Source organism: Prionailurus viverrinus, chromosome C2 (assembly GCF_022837055.1).
Source record: "Prionailurus viverrinus isolate Anna chromosome C2, UM_Priviv_1.0, whole genome shotgun sequence".
Taxonomy (NCBI): Eukaryota; Metazoa; Chordata; class Mammalia; order Carnivora; family Felidae; genus Prionailurus; species Prionailurus viverrinus.
The window spans coordinates 38,294,652-38,304,272 of record NC_062569.1 but is presented as its reverse complement, the minus strand read 5'-3'; the positions used below and the strand labels follow the sequence as shown (position 1 = coordinate 38,304,272).

Genomic DNA, 9,621 nt, shown 5'->3' with positions numbered 1-9,621 from the left:
GAGCATCAGTAAAAAGATAGATAGTAGTGAATGTTCCTCTCCAAGGAAAAGAGCCCCTCAGACAGTAAATCATAGAGTCAATAGAGAGGCTATCCCCAGTGTGAAATCACTTTACCCCAGGTTTGGCACAGAATATATACTTGGTATAGGTGGGTATTGTTTCAACCATAAAATCCCTCATATTCAGAAGACAGTACCAAACAAAAGACATTTCAAAGCTAAATATAGTTAATTGGGTATTGACCACAGCTTTTACCTGTTTATATCCATCACGTCCCACTCACCAGGCAACTGTGGGCTGACTCGACGTGCAAATATTCTTGAAATTCTCTTGACTGGCCGCAATCTACAAGGAGCTCTTTGCCTGGTTCTCAATCAATTTCTTCTATCCTATATTCTTTCAAGAAGGTAGCAGATAGAAGCATGCTCCAGGGTCCCACCAAGTGTCAGCTGGAATTGGTAATTATTTGAGACTTTACCCCATGTCATTTCCAAGAGAAGTCTGCTCTACTTCCCGGATGGAAGAAAATCAGACAAGTCAAAACAAATGCAGTTGCATTTGTGTATGCTACAATCAACAGAAAACACTGAAGTGCCACTAGGCCCTTCAGGGAAGCCAAGAACTAGGCAAAGTTTCAGATTTTAAAATCAGTCTCTTCACAAGTGTGTTTTTAAGTACCTGGGCTTCCAAAATTCATGCTGTACAGTCAAGACAACTCTCCTGGAAGTTTTCAAACAAATCCCGATGAGTTTATTTTCTTTTCTTTGCAAAGCATTTAAGCCGTGCACCTGCAAGGGGAGACCTCTGTCCCCGGACTAGTAACCTCTCTTGGAAGTTTTTAATCCTCAAGAAAAATGTAGGTGTGAGGGCTTCCTGGTCTGATTCAAAGCCACTTTAATGTTGAGAAAAAGTGTACACACAATGCCCACTCCATCCTCATGGATTTATTTGTGTTTGGGGTTTTTTGGTTTTTGTTTGTTTTTTTCAGGATTCTTGATTTCCTTTTCATTCTATGGTGAGTTAGTATTAACTTTTCAAATCATTTTCCTGAGCCAGCCTGTCAGCAAACATCAGCCAAATTGGCCTCCCTCTGCCCTGGCAAGAGAGTCCCTGGGGGCTGTTGCCACGCCTGACCACTACCCTTCAGCCTCTCCTCCTTCCCAACAGAGCCACAAAACATGGAGACCATCCCTGGACAAAGGATTCTCTTGTCCTCCAAGGTAGCTTTCCAAGAGGAGCCGTGAAACAGAAGGGAAAACATCTCTGGTCTCCCCAGTGACAAGCACTGCCACTAGCTGGCTGTGTGACATCAGGCAAGTCACCTCCCCTTTCTACGTCTGAGTCTTCACTGGTAAAATGAGGGTGCAGGATTAGCTAATGACTCGTTTATTATCAGCGCTTGGAACTGACACTTTTGACCTTCCCCTTTCATCTTCCCTTTCTGTGCCACATCTGGGAAAGCTGGGGGGGGGGGGGGAGCCCAGGTGTTCCCTTGAGGGAGTTTTAGGTCAGACAAATCTCTGGGGGTGGGAACGCCCACCTCAGTCCCATCCTCTAACCAGTCTCCTTTCCCTCCTCTCTCCAGCCATCTTTGGACCTGCCTGGGATCCACTCCACCCTCCCCTAAAAAGCATCATTATGTGATAATAAGCCTTTTCCTATCCTTTTGATATATGCTATAATCTGAACCAAATTTGGGGCTATAGTCCATCCAGCATCTATAGGGTGGTCACAACAGACAATGTCTGATCTTTTTCCAAAGTAATGCTGTCCAGGAGAAATGTAATGCGAGCCGCACGTGGGAATTTAAACTTTCTAGTAGCCACTTTAAAAAAGTAAAAAGATGAGAGGTGCCTGGGTGGCTCAGTCATTTAAGCAGCCAACTTCCACTCAGGCCATGATCTCAAAGATTTGTAAGTCTGAGCCACGTGTCAGGCTCTGTGCTGACAGCTCAGAGCCTGGAGCCTGCCTCAGATTCTGTGTCTCCCTCTCTCTCTGCCCCTCCCCTGCTCATGCTCTCTCTCTTTCTCCCTCCCTCTCTCAAAAATGAGTAAACATTTTTTTTTAATTTTTTTTTCAACGTTTAATTATTTTTGGGAAAGAGAGAGACAGAGCATGAACGGGGGAGGGGCAGAAAGAGAGGGAGACACAGAATCGGAAACAGGCTCCAGGCTCTGAGCCATCAGCCCAGAGCCCGACGCGGGGCTCAAACTCACGGACCGCGAGATCGTGACCTGGCTGAAGTCGGACACTTAACCGACTGCGCCACCCAGGCGCCCCATGAGTAAACATTTTTAAAAATTTCATTTAAAAAAGTAAAAAGATGAAATCAATTTTAGTCATGTAGTTTAGTTAACCCACTATATCCAAAGTATAATTATTTTGACATGTAATCAGTAAAAAAAAGTGTTCAGGAGATATTTTAGCATTATTTTTTTCCATACTACATCTTCAGAATCTGGTAAGTGTTTTGCACTACACCATGTCACGGTGGGGGGACTCACCACATTTCAAGTTCTGAAAATCCACATGGTGATAGTGGCTACTTTGTCTGGAGGTGCAGTTCTAAGAGATCCCAGTGAAAGCCCCAGATCCCTGGCACTATTGTTGTTTACAAAAAGTATTACCATATTCATCAAAACTAAGATGCCCTCAATTATAGCTTACTTCATGTATCATTTAAAAAGTTGTAATTATAAATGCCACAAACTGTCAGATGAATTCAAAATTCAGAGATGTTAAACTGTGAAAAAAGTATATACCTTAGAACTAATTTAAAAATATATATATATATATATATACATATATATATAGTCATTTCCCCTAAAAGGCCCAACTCCAGGGAAAGCCGCAAGGTGAGAAAATCAATGTCTTTGGTACTATCACCCATTTCCTACGAGATTCTGTCTCTCTCCTTTGACCCTCTCTACTTAACTCCTGTTGATCCTTGCTTTAATTATCATTAAGTGATGAGGGAGTGCTCATTGATAAGCACTTATTGTATTATAGGAATCCTCGATGTGCACTTGTGTTTTCAAAGAGGACATCTAAAATGAGACATTTCTTGAGCACTACGCTAGGCATAGTGAGCTCATCTAATCCTTCCAACAACCCTATGAGTTAAGCATTATCTTTTTTCAAAAAAAAAAAAAACAGACTCAGAGAGGTTAAGTAACTTACCTAAGAACAAACAGTGTCTAATCAGCAAGTTCAACTTTCAAATCTAGATCTGTCTGACTTAAGAGGCGAGGTGTTTTCTCTATAACCAAAAGAAGGAGGTAAAAAAGTCGGGATGAGAGGTAGGACCCCAAAAGGCAACTACTTGCCTGCTCCCTTCCTAATGAGACCACCACACCCCCTCACAAATTGTAAGGATTGAACGGCCAGTGGCCTCCTCCTCAGAAACCCCGCCAAATGCCAGTTCTGGCCACAGTATTTGGCCACCCGTGGTGATTTACCAGGTTTCCTTTGCAAGACTGCAAGAAGCACTTGGAACTGACAAGCCCATAAAAACCCTAAAAACCATGCAGCATCCTGAGCTCCAGGGAGATGCCTCCGTGAGCAGATGCAAGTGCACAGAAAAAGGAAAGGGACGCATGTGCATTTTTGGAGGGGAGGTTCTGCACAGCTGAGAGGTCATGGCCCATCACTCATGACACGATGGCTCTACGGCTGCAGTTCTCCGGGGCCCAGCAGCCCAGAGCCAGGCTGGGCGGACGTGACTTGTTTCTCTCCCCCAGGGGCTTGACAACAGCACTTGAAGACCTCACTCAGGGTTGAAGGGCTGCCTAGGCAGCCAGGCAGACAGAATTCCAACCAGGCCCAGAGAGCTAAAATGTGAGACGGGGCAATTCCTCGGGATAAACAGGGGCAAGGCAGCACGTAGCATGTGTGATGCTTCCAGCCACACAGGAAAGAACCCCTCAACCACGTCTCTCAGCTGCAGGTGTGAGTGGACATCAAGACCGCTCTTAAGCATGATCTTCATTGACAGGCCATGAATATTAGGGAGGAAGAAAACAAGAAAAGAGTAGTTGGATGTGTTCATAGAGAAATAAAAGACAGTGCAAGAAAAAAAAAGGCGACGAGGCTCTGTCGATGAGGGGGATTCGAAGCAGGCCGTCTTTGGAAAGAATTTCTCTGCCTCTTTGATCTGGGAGTCAGGCACTCGATAAGTATTTACTGAGTGAATCATTATATCTTCATAAAAATTCAGTGATGAAAACGTGTTTATCCTCATTTTACAGATGAAGAAACAGAGTTAGAACAACTGAAAGTTTCACAGCAAGTAAGTGACAGAGTTGAGATTTGAACCTAGAGCTTTAGGACCAAAACCTATGCTCTGAAATATCAGGGAGCTACTAGGAAGCTTTGGCTGCGGGTCTCAGAAGGCCCAACACACACAGGCTTAAACAATGAGGAAATGGTGGTGGTGGTGGTTCCAGGATCGAGCATCACCAATGTGGTGCTTAACCAAGGACATAGCTTCTCCATCCTTGTCTCTTTGACCTATCACCTTCAGTGTGTGGCTCATCCTCGTGGGCTCTTGGCTCTCCTCCTAGTCCCAGGATGGGTAGCACAGGAGTAGGCATCATGTACAGACAACAGCACCCAAAGGTAGCACTGAGAACCACTCTGCCCTGCAAATCTCATTGAGAAGAAGGGGAAATGTCCTGAGAGCAGAGCCCCAGCAAACTTCTCCACTCTCCTTATTGGCCAGGATTGAATCTCTGGGCCATACTCAATCTAAACATGTAGTAAAAGAAACGAAATGACCATAATTCTCTTAGACAAATAAATATTCATCCTTAGCAGTTGAGAAAGGGCCACAGCCTCTCCTCCAGAACACAAATATGCAGAGGAGGGTGAACCACTGGGGTTTTGTTAGTGTTCTAGTTATTGTTGCTAGTCAAGAAATGTCCTTAAACTGAAACCAACACATTAACAAATGCTTTACCATCCTACCCTGAGGAAACACTGGCTGATCTGACTGATTTACGAGATTGTCTTGCAGAAGCCTACGGACCACCAATGAGACTAGTTAAGACTAGATCAGGCTGGGAAGAATTCTTGCAGATGCACAGAAGAGGAAACGAAAGTAACCTCTGTGAGGACACACCTGGGATGTTCCCCTGTTTGTCATGTGTATGCTGCCATTTAATGAACACATGTCCCATGAAGAGACAGGATTCCTGACTGCTCACGCTCAGAAAGGAGGACACACTCCTTTGTCCCTATATCTAATAAGCATATTGCATTCAGCCTACATCCCCCGTGACATCCTGAGCAGTCACCCTTAAATAAATACAACCCCGACCCTTGGGGAGGTGGATTTGAGGCTTGCCTTGCCCTGGTTGGTTGGCCATCTCTCAAATAAACCCTTTCCTTGATGCATACTCGATGTCTCAGTGACTGACCGCACCACACATTGGGCGTACAAATGGGTTTGGTTACAAAACTTAGTGGCATCAAACAATGATTTAATGATTCTTGCAGATAATTTGGAAAACGGCACAGAAAGGATAGCTAGTATCTGTTTCACGATGTTGGAGGATTCAGGTGGGACCTTTAGAATGAATGGGCGGTGGGCGGAGGGCAGAATGATTATCTAGAGACTTCTTCACTCACATGTCTGGTGCCTGGGTGGGAATGACTCAAAGGCTGAGCTCAGCTGGGATGGTTAACTAGAGTACCTACACATAGCCTGACAGTGCTTTGGATTTCTACACAGCGTGCCAGCCTCACGGTAGTCAGACTCCTTACATGGCCTCCTGGGGCTCCCAATGTCAGTGAATAAGGAAGAAACTGTATTACCTTATAGGATTCAGCCTAGGAAGCTATATAGCATAACTTCTACAATACTCTGTTGGTTGGATCAGTCATAAACCCACCCAGACTCAGAGGAGATTACAAAGACCCTATCTCTCACTGGAAGGAATATCAAAAAATTTGTAGCGATGTTTTTCAAACCACCATTGCTAACAAAAAAGAAGGCAGAGACAAACAACAGTATCTGCCTTCAGATCAGAAATGAACTACATCTTGAGAAAACAATCACGGTATAATCACATTCTTAGAAAACTAACCATGTCTTGCAAACTTTTCCTAGAGCTGATTCTCTATTCAGCAGTGTGGCTGTAAGACCACCTACCCATTGATCTCATCTATAATTTAGCAATCAGTAAAGCTGGGACTTTTCAAAATATATGATCAACATATTCTCTGCTCCGTAGGAGTTGTAAAGTTTAATGAGAAAAAATGGGCTGGTTTACAGCTCCTTTTCTTCAGTTTTTTTCTATTGGTTAGAAGTCCTTTCTGTAGGATGCCCAGCTAGTTCTCCCACTCATGTGAAATGGACCTCCATGCTCTGTTTGCCCTGCCTTAGCCATCTGTAAAATGGAGCTAGCCATCCCAGGAGGAGCAAGTTCCTGGGACTCCTTTTTTCTATTCACAACAGATTTTAAGATCCTTGGAGACAGTGCAGTTTAAATGCAAAATGTTGTGACTATCATTTCATTATTTGAAAAGCTGAACAGCATGAGGATGCTTTTGTTGCCACGTTGCTAGGTTACTGACAGATCTGCCTGCCTGCATGAGATGTTGAGCCTTTCTAGAGCTTTGCACCAGGGCAGCCTTTCCCGGGCTGAGCTGAAGGTGAGAGAAAGAGGCAGTTGACCTGAGTCAAACTGTCGTGGACACCGCTGGGCAGGGAGGGTGTTTACCTTTCAGGTAACATGGCTGGGTCTGCTTGCTCTTTGAATCCAACGACTCAGCTAGAGATGGCTCAGCACCCAACTGATGGGCTTAATCCTTACAAAGTTCAGATTGCTTCTCTAAAGGAGCCAAGCCCATGTGTCCTTTATTTTCCAGAGAGTAAAGAGTGAGATGATCAAATGTGGCAAGTAGGCACTACTACCTGGAACACGTGTCATATTCTCATGTCTCAAGGCATGACATCGCCCTTCTGACACAGTTGCCCACATTGCTTTTATAAGAGGAGGGGTGGGAAATTTCAGGCCATTAATATCGTACCATTAAAAATATTTTTCCAGGGGCGCCTTGGTGGCTTAGTCGGTTGAGCGACCGACTTCGGCGCGGGTCATGATCTCATGGTTCATGCGTTCGAGCCCCGCAGCGGGCTCTGCTGACAGCTTGGAGCCTGGAGCCTGCTTTGGATTCTGTGTCTCCCTCTCTCTCTGCCCCTCCCCTGCTCGTGCTCTGTCTCACTCTGTCTCTCAAAAATAAATAAATGCAAAAAAAAAAATTTTTTTTTAAATATTCTTTCCAGGGGCACCTCAGTGGCTCAGTCGGTTGAGCGTCCGACTATGGCTCAGGTCATGATCTCACAGTTCATGTGTTTGAGCCCCCCATCGGGCTCTGTGCCGACAGCTCGGAACCTGGAGCCTGCTTTGGATTCTGTGTCTCCCTCTCTCTCTGCCCCTCCCCTGATTGCACTCTGTCTCTCCCTCTCTCTCTCTCTCTCTCTCTCTCTCTCCCCCTCTCCTTCTCTCTCTCAAACATAAACATTAAAAAATTTTTTAAAAATTCTTTCCAGGACCAAGCCATCTCCTATTGGTAGTCCCGGGGTGGATGCTATCTTAAAGTTCTAAAGAAAAGTAAGCTCCCCCCAGATGTGGCATTTAGGTACAGTAACAAGTAACTATATACATACACACAAAAGAAGGAGCTCTCACCCAGCACACCTCCAGGTGAGTGGTATTTATTGAATATACTCTACTGCTGAAGAAAACTTTCCAGCAGCTTTATCCTGGTGAGCCTTTGTCTCTTTAATAATGATTTAAACCTGGCAGCAGCAGCATCCTGACTCTCAAAAACCCAGGGATATTTTCTCCCCGGCCATGGAACCATGAAGAATAATTTTAGAATATTCTGAAATGATCTCATCAATGGGGATGTGATATTCAGTATTCATCTGAAATCCTCTACCCATCTGCTTCCTTCTAGAGAAACACAGGAGAAAAAAACAAGGAAACCAATAAAGTTGTTACAAATGAACAGGGGGAAGGGGGGGAGGACAGAGAAAAGGAAAGAGAAAGTGAAAAAGGAAACAGATGGAAATCAAGCTGTTGGAGAATTTTGCCTGGACAAGGCAGGAGAATGGACACCAGTCGCCCTCAGAAAACCACAAATCTCCCACGTTTGCCACCAAGGTTTACTGGGCACCTTTTCTACAGGTGCAGGGGAGCAGCAGAGAGCCCTGACCACAGCCTGACGGGAGAAACCGGAAAGCACACAATTGAATGAGCATTTACAGATGACGGTGGGAGCCATGAAGGAACACCACAGGAGGCCATGAGTGTCTGTGACTGTGAGATGTAACTTAAATGGGCAGGTCACGGAAGGCCAACCTGAGCTGGTGACATTTGCTCTTGAGAAGACCCTGGAGCCAGCGGAGGGTGGCTGGGAAAGAGGCCGGCCAGCAGAGCTCTTGACATGCACTGGGACCTGACCCCTGAAGGTAACCAAACAGAAAGTGGAGCCTATCTATTTTCACCATTGCATCTGGGCTGAGAAGTCCATGATGAGCTACAATCTGTGGCACTCACTGTGCTCCTCCTTGTCTCTGCCAGGGCCCCCAAGGAAACCGGTCCTGTTGGCAGGATGATTGCCTTACGTTACCTGTTTCTCACATCTGGAATGGAGTCAAAGAAAATTGTCTGTTGCGTTTTGTAATTTGGCGAATGATCCTCTCTTTCAGTGGTGTCATTTTCATAGCCTTTTCATCACTTTTTATCCACATGAAGTGCCCCTCCCTTGGTACGTAAATAAATGCTTCCCCAGAATCTGGCGGTAAAGAAGACTTTGCAGTAAGCTCTCTTCCAGGATGAAATGCAAAAGGATGTCAGTGCGTACAAACAGGGTGAATTCATGTTACACCATTGAAAAAAAGAAGAGAAGAGAAGAGAAAAAGGGAGGGAGAGGGGAGGGGAGGGGAAGAGAGGAGAGGAGAGGAGAGGAGAGGAGGAGAGGAGAGGAGAGGAGAGAGAGGAGGGGAGGGGAGGGGAGGGGAGGAAAGGAAAGGAAAGGAAAAGAAAGGAAAGGAAAGAAAAGAAAAAAGTTTTTGGGACTGGGAGAAAAATATTTATTTCTCTTTCTGTTGAAAGAGTTCCTTAAGTTGCTCACTTCACAGAAACCTCTAATAGTACTACATCAGTTAGCTGCAAATTCAGTTAAAATCATATAAACTTTGTGGGGAAGACCTAATATTGTCTTCGATCCCTGTAATCATTTTTCTTAATGCAGCATGGCCACAATTTCCAGATGCTGGTAGCCGGGACAAAGATGGGAGGCAACATTCACAGGAACTGGCTCCATTTATTCAGTCACATCTGCCATAAACATTCTATATGCAAATTGCCTCAAGTGACTCTCCAGAAATTGACTAGTTTCTTACGCTGTATCTTAACACCAAAAGAAATTAAAAACATTTTTATGGCTTATGTCCATAATACATTCCTTCAGTGTGTGCTGTGTTTTTATCTGCCAATATATTAAGCTCTTTCTTAATGCTAGCATATGCATCACCAGTTCATTTTTTGTGACGAGAAAAAAAGAGTTTTCAGAATTATTCATCAAACAAGAGCTATTAATGGCCACCA

General features: G+C 44.7%; 1 long non-coding RNA gene across 1 annotated transcript; it reads left to right on the top strand.

The window, feature by feature from the left end:
- Positions 1-8,086: 8,086 nt before the first annotated feature.
- On the top strand, positions 8,087-9,418 carry LOC125175529 (uncharacterized). Its single transcript, XR_007155856.1, has 3 exons — positions 8,087-8,480; positions 8,593-8,779; positions 9,266-9,418. It is a non-coding gene; the product is annotated as an uncharacterized LOC125175529 (long non-coding RNA).
- Positions 9,419-9,621: the final 203 nt, after the last annotated feature.